Source organism: Typopeltis vanoorti, chromosome 4, assembly GCF_054136105.1.
Source record: "Typopeltis vanoorti isolate ZY-2024b chromosome 4, IOZ_Tvanoo_1.0, whole genome shotgun sequence".
NCBI classification, from domain to species: domain Eukaryota; kingdom Metazoa; phylum Arthropoda; class Arachnida; order Uropygi; family Thelyphonidae; genus Typopeltis; species Typopeltis vanoorti.
In genome coordinates this window covers 154799517-154814287 of record NC_143552.1, presented here as the reverse complement: position 1 = coordinate 154814287, position 14771 = coordinate 154799517, and the positions used below count along the sequence as shown (strand labels likewise).

The window sequence follows — 14771 nt, the reverse complement described above, 5'->3', positions numbered from 1 at the left end:
CGCGCGTGTGCGCGCGCGTGTGTGTGTGTGTGTGTGTGTGTGTGTGTGTGTGTGTGTGTGTGTGTGTGTGTGTGTGTGTGTGTGTGTGTGTGTGTGTGTGTGTGTGTGTTGTGAGAAATTAGTTATTCTGGCAGCCAAACTGTTGGACGACTCGTTTTATGAATTATCTTTATTTCACAATGGAGGAAATTGGGCCAAGTTTCAGAACACACACACACCAAAGATCTTCTACGAAAATATCCAACTTCTTAACTTTAATTGCAAATGCTACTCCGCAAGAAAATAAATAAGATGACACATATTGATGAACACCTCAAGCTGTCGATGAGGTCTTTAGAAATACCTCAGTTGTTCGGACCACGATGAAGTCTTTCCGGATGTCATTAATATCGGCTTGTCTCGCTGGTTTTCGTAAAGAAATGATGGATTGCTTCAGTGTAGACTCATTATTCGTTTTATATTTTACTGGAAAGGGAATGCTGACAGTGTCGATAATTATTTGATGGTTCTGTGTTTTTTTTATTTGATGGTTCTGTGTTTTTTTTATTTGATGGTTCTGTGTTTTTTTTATTTGATGGTTCTGTGTTTTTTTTATTTGATGGTTCTGTGTCAACGAGGACATAGAAAAGTCACTTTTTAATTTGAAAGTTCTGTCAGGTTGCGATTCGATACGCAATGTGCCGGTAAGATTGAAATCTGTCGTACATATTCAAGAGCTTTTCCGTGAACATAAGACTTTTATTATCGTTTTTAGTTTATTTATATTTGTCTTTCATCTTTGTTATCTAAATTTGTGTTTACTTTTCGTAATTCTAACTTTACTTTCAGTTTTCAACAAAGCAAACATGAAAGAAGAGATAAATCCTTCAGAATATTTTATTCTTTACTATCAAAGCTGTAAGCAAGTTAAAAAAAAAAAAAGTTCTGGGAATTCTTTGCCAACGTTTATCCCGCTGAATAAATCGCTTCTGAAGTTTCAATCAAAGAATGCACAAAAACAGGTCAGTCAATAGTGAATGTGAAAAATAGATTGAACACGGATGGCTTTTTATTACAAACACATCCTGTTCATTTAGAATATCACAACACAGATTTTATGTTACATTTCCAATAAAAAAAAGTTTATAGAAAACGTAATTTTATCAAACTTAAACTTCGATTTAATATAAATGAAATTTTCGCAGATGAAAATCAGATTTTTTTTTTCTTACAAAATATAAACCCTTTGAGGTATCACCGATCCCCTCTTGCTGCACACCCATGTGGATCATGTGATCTTTATGTCGTTACAGAAATCTCATTTGCAAACACCTTCCATGTTTTCTTTACAGGTGCTGGAGGAGTGCCACGCTCATCTCCGACGATTAACTAGGAAAGAAAGAAAAAAAGAACACGAGCGAATGGAGGAGGTTACTTATGCATGAAGTCTGTGGGAGAGCATATTTGACGCTGGCGGATACAGTTTCTCTCCGACACGGTGGTGCCCAGCAGCGGTCTAAAATCGCATTTTTTTTTTTTTTTTCCCGTTCGTAAAACACAGTAATCGAAGTGCTAGAAATAGAAAGTGAAAGAGTGACAGGGGGCGCCACGCAGTACTCATCAGAAATGTAGCGAAGCCCGACAAGCCTTCTTGTTTGAATCGGAGGTTTGATAGCCGGGGTAGAGTATCACATGCTTGCCGTCGGAGGTCCTTGCCGTGAGTCTGCCGTTTGCCGCACCAATTTCGTGGGGAAGGTGAGTAATTATTCTCTTGTCTAAAGCACGCACGAGCTTCCTTCGCCCGGGTGTGCCAGATGCAGGGAATGACGCAGCCATGGCAACCGAGCGCGCGAAACGTCGTTAAAAGGTAATGTCGGGGGTCAGAAGCGTGCAACGAAATCGGGAAAAATCTCGTCTGACAACCGGCTGCTCTAAGCAGCGATGTCTGTGAACAGGTGTGGGAGGACTTTATCCGCACATGTGTTGCAGTTTTTTTTTTTTTTTCTTTTCTTAAAGCGTTACCCATTATCTTCCATCCCTCCCGTCTTGTGCTTAGAATCCAAAGCGTAGCATCCTCTCTATTTACACGCACGCACACATACATTACTTTATTATTGCTGCGCTAAACGCAAGAAAGATAAACGAGCTTTCCCAACATCATATAATCTTTATCCTTTTTTTTTAAAAAACAAGAACTATTTTCTCTTCCTCCTTCTCCCCATCTCACTCGATCTCTGTTTACTTAAAAACCTCCATAGCTTCCAGAAAATTCGATTTGTTTTATATTTATCTCAGCTCTGCTGCAACCTCCTCTGACGTATTATCATGTTAAAAGCTTAGGAAAGTCTAAAGCAGTTTTTCCTCCACAATACATTAAACAATAGCTAAATGGCAACCCAGTGGAACCGTATCTGACCTCTGAAAAATTCAACGTATTATATATAACTGTTTTTATTTATTTTTTATTTGTTAAAACAATCAGAACCAGTGGTGGTTTATTAGGAATTGACTTGAATGTTGGTTAAAGAAGAAGAAAAAAAGTTAAAAAAAAAAAAAAAGCGTTCATAAGAACAGGAAAATTTGTTGCATTTCAAAAACGTAAATTTCACTGGAGTTTGAAATTATCGTAAGTGAGCCATGATTGATATAACTACCATACAAACTATGTTATGTTAAACCGTAATTGCTTATTGCTCTGAGATAATAATTGGAATAGCTTGTGCGAGTACCTGCATTATTATATTGTCATATATGTATAATAAATAATTCTCCGAAATGCTTATGAGTATTATTTTAATACTTTTAACCCTATTCTAAAAGTATTAAAATACCACAACGCAAGCATACGATTAGCAAATATAAACTCAAAAGCGATAATTTGAACTTAAAAAAACAGGATATTTTGAACACAGATATTGCTCGGATCAGAAAAAAAAAAAAGAACTGAAAGCAGTCATAATATCTCCATATATAAATTATAAAAATCGTTCAGAACGAATATGACGTCATATATACTGTACATAGTTTAAAAATATAAATTATTTTATTTCTTTTAGAAATAAAAAAGTAACTAATATTTTACTTAAAATTTATAATTCAATATTTTAGTTATTAAAAAATATTCTTTAATATTGTAAAATATATTATACACCTTTATTAAATTTTTATATATTGATGTTTTAATAAATCATGAAAAGTAATATTACTTGTTCTCAGTGCAACCCATCGTATACTAATTTAAATATCAACCTTATATACAAGATTCATCGTCATGTTAGGTCAAAGACAGAACAATGTCAACTCAGAACTTATCACTCCTACTAATCCAACAGAAATGATAAATATCATCTCCCATCTAAACAATAAAAAAGCCCCAGGACCGGATGGCATAACTAATAGAATAATAAAACTACTTCCAAGAAAGGCCATAGTCCATCTCGTCAACATTACAAATGCCATCTTTAGATTCCAGCATTTCCCTTCTACATGGAAAACAGCCACAATCATGCCACTGAAGAAGCCAGGAAAAAATGCTCACCTACCTGAAAGCTACAGACCCATAAGCCTATTATCCTGCCTCGGAAAGATAACAGAGAAAGTGATCCTCTCAAGATTCCAAGCAGAAACAGATAAGTTAGGAATTTTGCCTAATGAACAGTTCGGCTTCCGTAGGGCCCATAGTACATCCCAACAAGTGCACCGGCTGGTAGAAATTATTACTAAAGGTTTCAACTGGAAACTCAATACAGTTGCCATCTTCATCGACGCAGAGAAGGCGTTTGATAAAGTATGGCATCAAGGTCTTCTCTACAAACTGATAAAATTTAATTTTCCAGTCAGGCTAATAAAGGTAATACATTCTTACCTGAAAGACAGATACATGCAGGTCAGGGTAGGCGAAACGGTTTCGACCAGACGCAGGATCTCGGCAGGCGTACCTCAAGGATCTCTTCTGGCACCTCTACTGTTTTCAATATATGTAGCAGACATCCCTCTGAACCCAAGAACAACATTCACTGCATTATATGCAGATGATACTGCACTGATGGCAAGATCACTGAGCCCAAAACTGGCAACTAAAAGATTACAAAATAGCATACACACCTTAGAAAAATGGATGGCAGACTGGAGGATCCAAGTTAACCCCCAGAAAAGCTCAGCCATACTGTTCACTAGAAAGAAAATTCACACCATGGAGGATATTTATTTATTGGGAGTAAAGATTCCATGGCAGACTGAAGTTAAATATCTTGGAGTGATTCTTGATAGTAAACTCCTATTCAGCAAACATATTAGTTACATTACCTCTAAGACATCCAACGTCTTAGCACAGCTCTTCCCTATGATCAACAGAAAAAGTAAACTGGATATGCAAACAAAATTAACAATCTACAAGATGGCAATTAGACCGGTTATCACTTACGCATCCCCAGCTTGGAGCCACACCGCAAATTCAAACATTCTAAAACTTCAGAGATTACAGAATAAGAGCCTGAGGATGATTCTGGATGCCCCCTGGTAAATAAGAAACACCCAGATCCATAGAGAAGTTAATATCCCTTATATCTCTTCCCTTCTCAAAAATCTAGCTGAGAAGTTCTTTACCAAGACAAGTAACCACCCAAACCCTTTAATCAAGGAAGCCTCGGAATATAATGAAGAAGAAATCAACAAATATAAAAGACCAAAGTCTATCTTAAGTTCAGCTGAACACAACTAACTTCACTGCCCTCAATGGGCGAGCATAAAGCTCACAAACATTCCATTTAAAGTCCTACCATTAAAAGACAAAGGGGAATATGAAAAGCAATTTTCCTTCACCCATCTAGCCAGAAATGTTAATGTTAATGTTAAATATTACTTGTGTCCCCGTGTGGTTGCCGGGATAAGAATAGCACCAATGTAGCTAATGCATGTCGTACGAGGCGACTAAAATTGGTACCCTTGGAGGGTAATGGATGGCAATGCTGTAGCCAATGAAGTTTTAACTGAGGCTCGGCTATTGCTGTTACCCTCCTGCCATGATCAGAGCTTTATATATATTTATATTATATTATATATTATATTATTATATAGCTCAATAACACCTTTTCCTTACACTGTCCTCTACAGACAACGGGGAATATGAAAAGCATTCTTGCTTCGCCCCTTTAAGCCAGTCCTTATAAGGACTAATATTACTTGTGGGAGTTAGAATCCAATACCCTTGGAGGGTAATGGATGGCAATGCTGTAGCCAGTGAAGTTCTAATTGAGGCTCGGCTATTGCTTGTTACCCTCCTGCCATGATCAGAGCTTTAATTGCTGAATACCACCTTATCCCTACACTGTCTTCTACAGATAACGGGGAAGATGAAAAGCATTCTTGCTTCGCGCCTTTAAGCCAGTCCTTATAAGGACTATAATAAAAATATTACTTGTGAAAAAAAAATTAAATAAGTGAATAAAAATTTATTGATTGATGTAATTATTTATTTTCAAGCTTTGCTCCTCCCCGTGGAAACTTTTTCTGCGGATGTCCATGTTAGCACATCAAACAGATGTTTGTAACCAAATGCAGGTTTTTCTTTTATTTCCATAAAAATGCAACATTATGATATAACGATTATACTCAGAGCTACGTTGACAGAAGCATGTTATCTAGTATGGTAAGAGAACCAATGAAATCGCTTTCTTTGACAGCATCAAAACACTTTCTGAGATAACGCTTAATGAATGATACAACTCTGAAGAGTTTTAGACGTTCAACAGGACAATATCCCTTTCCCAAATCATTTGAGCGAGTACTTGAAGAAAACACAATGCTAACATTATGTTTTCTGTCTTAATCTAATTAAATACTTTTAAGGTAAGCTGGAGAAATTTATGAGAGATCATTGCTGACACTATTAAAATATACTGTTAGCGAGGAATGCCAAAACTTAACAAAGTGACTCCCACCCACCCACCAAAGTTTATAAACCTATATTTCCTTCTCTAGAAACCAAATACTGTAGTTTTTCAAGCCACTTTAGATCTAAAATAAGCGGGGCGATGACATACGATGTAAAGACAATCATTTTCGAGAGCTCTCGGTCAACCCAGGTGTTGTTTCATTTTCGCAAACTTAGAAAAAAAATCAAAATTGGAAATGTCATCAGCTAACAAAGTCCTTTTTGGTTATGAAAAATATTGATAAAAGTAGTTTAATTTCTTATTTGAAAAACCTTACTCGACCCCAAACACCGCAACATACGAGCTAAATCAGGGTTGCTACTTTGAAGTTTTCCAAAGATTGATTCTGTTCGTCGAGTTACTCAACCATGTCGACTGAGTTTCTATTAATTGAAATCGTTTTATTCAAATGCGCCTGAAAGAGGATTCAGCATACAGATAAATGAATGGGAACTTTTGGAACTGTATGGCCTTCACTCTGTTAGCATATTCAATATTTCGTTTTCGTTAAAAAAAAAATTTAATTCAACGCAATTAAGCCTTTGAATAGTGTTTCTGGAATGAATCTAAAATGAGAATTTCAATACCGGATTCGCATCTCGAAATATAGGGAATATTTTCTCTGTCTTTTCCTGAAGATGAATCGGTCATCAGAGAAAAAGATGTTCCCAAACTACTACTGCATCATCCATATTTACTGCGTCTGATAGAGATAATAGGGCGTTTGGATACCGCATTATAAATAAAATCGAATCATCATTCTGCATAAACGAAGAAGTGCATGTACTGCAAATCAACGAAACCCTGTATGTATAATCAATTAATCCTGCAACTGATTCCGGGTCATTTTCAAAAATCCAAGTATGTTTGTTACCTTTTGGATGAGGCACTTCTTATTTTAAACTTAGTTTCACTATTCCTCCGATCAACAATTTTAAATAAATTTCTCGAGAACCACACGATATTTGATTAGAAAGAAATACCTGAATTTGAATCGAGTCACCGAATGCAGGAGTTTTTACAAGGGCTTTTCAAATGAAGATGAGTTGGTTGGTCTCATGCGGTGGTGAAGAGATTTTTCTCCAAGAAGCTAGAGTTTTCATCAGGTCAACCATTCAAACCAGAAGCTCGCATTGCTGATTGCAAATATAATGAGACCTTCCTATTTAAATCTGTCTGATATATTTTATCATGTTTGTCTCCGTTTAGTGTTAGCTCTTGAAATTACACTTTTAATCAACGTCAAGGACAGAAAATGAAGAACAAATAAAGCAGCGATTTTTATTTAATCCCTTTAATCGCTTCAATGCATTACCCTTAATTCCATAAGCTTCATCTTCATGCGATGCAGCGTAGATTGCCTTATTCAAATCCAAAATCGAAATTATTTTCTGCTTCCAATTCCTTATTCAAATTCGACACGATATTATAATAACTATCCAATTTTGTAAACACGACTTGCTCTTAACCATATTGCCATAATAGGATTCATCTATTTTACTGTCATGTGCATTGAGCCCTCAGTTTATTAGAAATATCAATGCGCATTGGATTAGATCACAGCCAGTCTTGATAGGAATCGACTCCGCGATTCCTATCAAGACTGGCTGTGATCTAATTTTGATGCGATCTAAAGGTATCGCACCCCCTGGGGGGGGGGGGGAGAATTCCTGCAGTTCCATAAAATTTGCTGGGTTCAACTGACGAGCATCTAGTTTCACTTCGTCACAAAGATGCTGAAGGAGATATATATGTATGTATGTATATATATGTATGTGTGTATATATATATATATATATATATATATATATACACTCAATGATGTTTTTGTTTATCTCACCATTCTTGGTATACTCGAAACACTAATGCTGTGGCTACCAAGAAAACCTTTACCGGTAAGTCACAACCTTTATGCTGTCTCTCGAAGGCAAGCCATTGCCTATTTATAGTTTGTAATATGCCTATTTAGAGTTCATCTGCTACTGGAAAATCGTGAAAGAACTCATGCTATGAATGAACAAGTAATACATACAAGCACAACATAAAAGTTTAATTTTTCATCTACTACACTAGTACAGAAAAAAAATATCAGTCATTGTCTATTAATATATGAATATATGAATAAACATAAAATTGACAATTGACAATTGACATTTATGTCTTTAAGGGTGAAGCAAGATGCTTTTCATATTCCCCGCTATCTGTCGTGGTTACAGTGAGGGTAAAATTTACGAGCAGTTTGCTCGCCCTGAATGGGCATGGAGATTATGCATCGTTATAGGAGGCTAATATAGTTTTTGGTCTTCTATATTTGAATATGTCCGTTGGCTCATATGCTGCAGCTTGTTGAATCAAATCATTGGGGTGTGTGGACGTCTTTAGAAAAAACTTGGAAGCTAAGGATTGTAGATAAGAGAGAATATATGGAATATTTGTGTCTCTATGGAGCTGGCTGTTTCTAACATACCACGGGGCGTTCAGAATCATTCTCAAGCACTTGTTCTGCACACGCTGAATCTTGATAATGTTAGCGTTAGAGGTGTGGCTCCAGGCTGGAGAGGCATAGGTGATTATGGGACGAATCGTCATCTGGTAAAGTTGCAATTTGATTCTGTTGCTGAGCTTGCTATAAACATAAAATTTTTACTACAACACCTTTTATAAATAAATATAAAGACTGATGATATATCATAGTGATAAACATAAAATTTTTATCACTATGATATATCATCAGTCTTTATATTTATTTATAAAAGGTGTTGTAGTATTTTTTTAAATTTTTGTAGTAATTTCGAAAACTTTTAAAACATTTTTAGCTATCTAATAATATTTACATACTTTTTATATAGTATAATCATGTGTTAAATATAAAATTACGATTTAAAAAAAAAAAAATATATATATATATTTTATAACGTTTTTTTTTTTTTTTTTTTTTTGCCGTCTGTGTTTTATTAATTTCCAAAATACTTTTTCTCATTTTTCGTTTGGCATATGCTCAAAGTTTTTGCTATTGTTTTTGTTTATAAATACACATCATATATAAATATGAATAAAATTATAATTTTAATTAAAATTTAGGATGATATACTAAAAAAAAAAAAAGCAAAAGCAAGTAATGAAAATTGAAAATAGATCACACAACTGAAAATTAAACTAAGGTTTATAAATAGAGATTAAAAGAAATTATACGCACTTTAATACATCTCGACTAACCGAAGTGAATGACCTGCTTTGTAAACAGTATCTGTACACAGTTTACATGATGGAAGTGCAACCAACAACAAAATCGGTTTACAGACGGTGAAAACTTTTACGTGTCAACCCGTTGGATGCATTTATAAATCGTTGTAGTGCATGCAAAAATAAGAAACGAAGAACCATTTTTCACTGAAATAGCTTAAGAATGAAAAAGCTGTCTTTGCATTCACTTGTGTAGAACTAAGGCAAAATTCTTTGTTGTTGGAGAGTTTTAAAATGAAAGCATGACGTCGTTAAAGTATTTTTTTTTTTTTACTTCGTTTCTGTCCGTGGCACCATTTTTTTATCCTTTAACTCTTCCATTATAGCGTGGAATGTAGAAGCAGCGTGTTTTTCTCATCATTTTTTCAGCTTCTAACTGTTGTTTATAGGTGAATTTGATATTAAAGTTTCCCCAAACTTTCCTGTTTTGCTTGCAGAGTTATTATCTTCACAGTAAAATGGAAAACGTCTCGAAATTTAATATCAAGACTCGCTATAAACTGGTAGTAAAGATTCTACTGGAAGTTTTCCACCCTCCCTCGTTCCCAGTATGGCCTTTAACATGAAAGGAGCGGAAGAGAAAGAATGCATTTTTTCCCCTTCTATCTCTTGGCATCCATAATGCAATGCGAAAACAACCATCGTTTTCTTTTGCTATTTCAACCCGAATTTCTTCCAAAAGTATCTCAAATATCTTGGGATTTGTGGCTTTCACAAAGCATTTCTTTTGCCTTTTTTGAATTGCATTTTTTTTTCCTTTCTGTATATCCGTTCTAAGTTTATATTTCTTATAATTATTATAGATTAAACGAGTATTTAGCTAATTTTTACATTTTTAGATTTACTTCTGATCTACACAATTTACTTTAGAACAAATATTCCCCATTTCTGTACGTTGACAAATATTCTTTTATGGGCTTCTTATGCTTGATGGATTGATTTCATTTTTTTAATCGTATTGAAGAGAAGCGTTTATGCATCATTGCCTTATTCACGTGATTTCGGACTAATGAAAACATCTTATTTACGATAAAGTACATTGTATTTTTTGAGAAAGAGCCGCGCCCTATAAATTTGCCGGTTCAATATGGTATATTTATTGCAGATCCAATACTCGTATTTATTTACAGTTAGGTAAGTGAAGATAAACCGACAAGAGTTTTGTTTAAAATGGAGAACATGGGGAATTGTAAAATGGCAAGTGATGGTGAGAAACTGGGAAGGCTGCTTGCATCTGTTCCACGGTATCAGAAACTTCGTGGTAGAGGGATTAGCTGTGCGTAGGAAGTGGTCGGGGAAGGGTTGAAAGAAGTTATAAACTGACTGCATTCCCAGAGTCAGGAGAATTAATTGCAGGGGAGAGAAATAATTCCACAAATTAAGACTTTAATTTGTGGAATTATTCAGAGCAGGGGCGAATGCTGGTCTTGAAATTCACGCTTGCTCTTTTATCATTCAGGGAGGATGATTGAAGTCTGATTAGCGGAATAATGAATTACTGACCATTTAAAACTATATTTAAAAATTTACGCACATTTAATCATACAAATACAACATTTATTTTACAAATGATATTCTATCTTTTTCAGTTTAGCTACTTGAATACAAATTCTACCTTACGGTTCTTCTTTATGAACTGGTCAATAACATCGTCATAAAACGTTGGTTGTAACTTAATTTTCCCAAGCAACACGCACACTTGTAAAGGCTGGCTGAAGCTCACTGGCTAGAGCTACATTGACTGCGTATGGCCTGTGTTTAAGCAACAGAGTGAGACGACGTGAAATGGCTATACGCGCGCATGAAATCACAGTGCTGCTGAGAAGACCTGGAAGCTCCTACAACCGAGCAAGCCAAGGTAGCTTTACTAGCGTCGGCCTTCGATACACAACGCAAAGCTCAATTATTGCCGCGCAAGCTTAAGACGTCTTCTGTCTACAAAAATAAAAAAACCTAAATGAAATGCTTATAAATGCATGCATTTATTAACAAATAAATATTACTTCTTAATTATATGAAGAGCCCAAGGCTTCAATCGGCGACATGAACTTATTTAGTGATCGGATCTTGCTCCACCTATACTATGAGTTGCCTCAATGTTGCACTACCAAATGGGTCAGATGTTGCACTATCCAGGTATTTGCTTACGCTTAAACTCGCCGAACTTTATATAGTTTCTATATTCAGCATGAAACTCTTTGAGTTTCTTATTCGGCTATGAAACAATATGGGATGTGATATCCCTTAACTTAAATAAATATTACTTCTTTCTCAATTAATGAACTTGCATAGCAATCATGGAGAATTCGCCCCTGATTCAGAGAGGACTTGAAGGAAAAGAAACAGCAGTGGGTTTAAATAGCATAGCACGTGTGCTGAGGGAATGTGTTCGAGAATTAGTTGTGCCTCTAACCTGGTTCAGTCTCACCACGAAAGCGATTCCTAATAAGTGGAAGGAGAACAAGATAATTTCGTTATACATGGGTGGAGGTAGAACTCATACAGCCAATTATAGATTGCTGTGTGTCTCTGGAGTAGTTGTTAAGGTATTAGAGAGGCTGGTGAGAAACCGCATCCAGAAATAGATAACACATCTCTTATAGCGGACAGCATGACTTTGTTAAAGGTCTTGTGTTACCAATCTACTCACATTCTACAAAAGAGCGAGAACGGAGTTGGATAAGGGGAATAGAAATGCGATCCTTCTTTTAGATTTTGCCATGACATTTTACAGAATTCCACACAGGAAGTTATTATACAATCTCAAATGGATGGATATGCATAATAAGCTTGTGGCACGGATTGATTCGGGGTTATCTCTCAGGTGTCAAAGTGATATGTGGAGAAGATGAATCGAAGAGAATAAGGTTGACTATATTAAAGTCACCCTCAATGGTCATTAACAATAGGTGACTATATTAAAGTCACCTATTGTTAATGACCATTGTCATTAACAATAGGGATAGTGTGGAGGGAAACATTCAATTGAATGTGAGAGATGCAAAGTTGGGTTGGATGGCAAAAGACATTTCTGATGCAGAGTCCTTGCAGTGGTTTAAACACTCATTTAATGGACAAATGTTAATGAGTATCAGTTGGATGTTGCTAAGAGCAAGATCTTGCATTTTGGAATGAAGACATTGCATAATGAGTATTATATTAAGGGGAATTTGCAAGCGGTTGAGTTCATGAAGCTGGAGATATCGAAGTAATTGTGGACAGTGATTTAGAGATCATACGGCTGGGGTATTTAGGACATCACATCGGATAACTGCAACATTGCAAAGAAAAAACTTGTAGGAATGAGGAAGTTATTCTATCACTGTACAACATCTTGATAAGATTACATGTGAACTACTGTTCTCATCACCTAGGTTTCATGGAGAAGACAACAAAGAAAGGTCCAGCAGGAGTTAACTAAAATCATATCTGATTTCTGAAACTTTGAAAACAGACTGAAGGAGTGCGGCCTTCGAAGTTGAAGAAATAGGAAGAGATATAACGAGAAATATAAATTTTACAGCTCGTGACAAGTTTGGAGAACTCAGGATCATTCCTGGAAGCTGAATAAGGGTGTGGTCACGAAACATATGAGATCCGGGTTCCTTTTTTTTGGATGTGGCGCGTGAATGAATAAGCATCAATGAGTCCCTGACTCCGTAGAGTGCCTATATAATAATAATAATAAAAATAAACGAAACCAAAGATTTCAGTGTAGTAGAACACTCATTTCCATCCTCTTTGCAAAATATAATACTTTTTTTTTAATATTTTAAATTTTCTCTCTTTTTCTTTTTTTTTTTTTCAATAATTTGTTTAACACAATAATCTTGTCTACACACGATCTTCCATGTCTGAAACCATTTTGTTCTTCTGAGAGTAGAGTGTTTGCAATATTGCTAAGCATTTTATTCAGGATTTTACTGTAAATTTTGTAATATTTAATAAACTTATTCCTCTGTAATTTCCACAATCATCTGTCTCCTTTTTTAAATATAGATATAATCTTAGCCTTTTAACCAATCTGATGTAACCTCGCATTTCCTCCAACAGTTATTTATTAATTTTAAAAATCTGTGACGTAAATATTCTAACATCGGTAATATTATAGTGCATTACCGAGATTCCCAATTATATTACAATAAATTTTTACTCCTAAATAAGGTATGACTTTTTTTATATATTTTCATGCGATTGCATTTGAAGTTGTTTTACAATTTCAATCTTGTAAGGATGTTACAATTACACGTGACCAAGAAATCATCCCCGGAGGGTCCCTGCACCATACAATCCACCGTAATTGCGTACGTATTTTTATATGCGATTTAATCTTCGTTTTTTATATTTATATGCACCGTTGTTATTTGACTAGTATACGTATTAATTACACCGATGCTGGTCAAAAAAATCATTACCTTAGTTCCCATAGGGAAATTTTCTTCGCGGTTCACGCTATCTATCTGTCACTATCTCCTCGATGGATTAGTATTCGTGTATAATAATGGCATTTATATGCAGTGACAGAAGACAGAATGTCGGTGAGTCAATAGCAAGCAATAAGAACAAATAAATATTGGAATTGGACTTTCTGCAACCATAGATAAATGTCTTGTAGTCACACCAATGGAGTCCGAGCTCTGGTTGCCAACTCTCTACAGGGCGACCACCCAACCAAAATATTTTGTAACAACTTATGCAGAAAAAAGGTACGAAATCTGAAAAAAAAAAAAAAAATGTGGTCATCTATGTCCAAGAGCTGCAGCGTATGCTAATTTTAAATGTGGAGCAAAATAAATAATAGGATCCAAATTACGCTGTGCATCAATAAAAGGTGGTTTCTCACATGAAAATATTTAATTTTCCCACTTGTTTTCATTGTTGTAATGATCTTATAACCCGCGAGAAGTGTTTGAATAGCGAAAAATATTTTCATTGGCTACTGCCAGTCAGATTGCGTGAGTATGGGATCGGGGGGTGGGGGGAAGGTTAGCGAACAGTGAGAGGAGGGGAAGAGAAATCATGCTTGTGTCGCTGAATGTGACATATGGGGAGGCGAGAGAAGAGAAAAATATTAACCTCATATGTCTAACTCTCATGTTGTTATTCGGAAGGAAGAAAGTACAAGAACACTAAAAATTTATAAAAAGTACTAGAGGTGGTCACCATGACTATTCTTAGCTTATTCGAGTAGGAAAATGTACGCATGCTCGCTATGTGACACCCACGCGCACACACACAGATGGCATGCCCATTGGATTTCTAATATTTCTCTCTCTGTATAATAAAAGCAAAGGAAATATTTAGAACATCAGAGTTTATATGAAGGTTTCTATAACGCACGAAAATTAATAAACCCAGAAATCCAATGAGTTTTGATATTCCCATTGCGGAAAGCCAGTAGGGTCTAATTTGACCTCCGTAGCAAATGCTGCGGGCGAGTTCATCTTCTGTCTGCAAAGCACCGTTTCTTCATGTTCTTATAGAAATCGATTGCTAACGAAGCATCTACGGATAGCATAAAGACTGGGAAGCTGTTCGCCCACATGATTTACGGAAAGTAAAACTGAATAGTAACGAACACTGTTTCAGATGCCTTCGCTTCGGCAAGGTTAGGTT

At 35.7% G+C, this 14771-nt stretch overlaps 1 protein-coding gene across 1 annotated transcript in view; it reads left to right on the top strand.

Moving 5' to 3' along the window:
* Nucleotides 1-1654: 1654 nt before the first annotated feature.
* Nucleotides 1655-14771, top strand: part of LOC150107773 (neprilysin-1-like) — a 129952-nt gene continuing 116835 nt past the window's right edge. The window contains exon 1 of the mRNA XM_090392040.1: nt 1655-1734. The gene's annotated coding sequence lies outside the window, so the exon portion shown is untranslated. The remainder of the gene's footprint in view (nt 1735-14771) is intronic.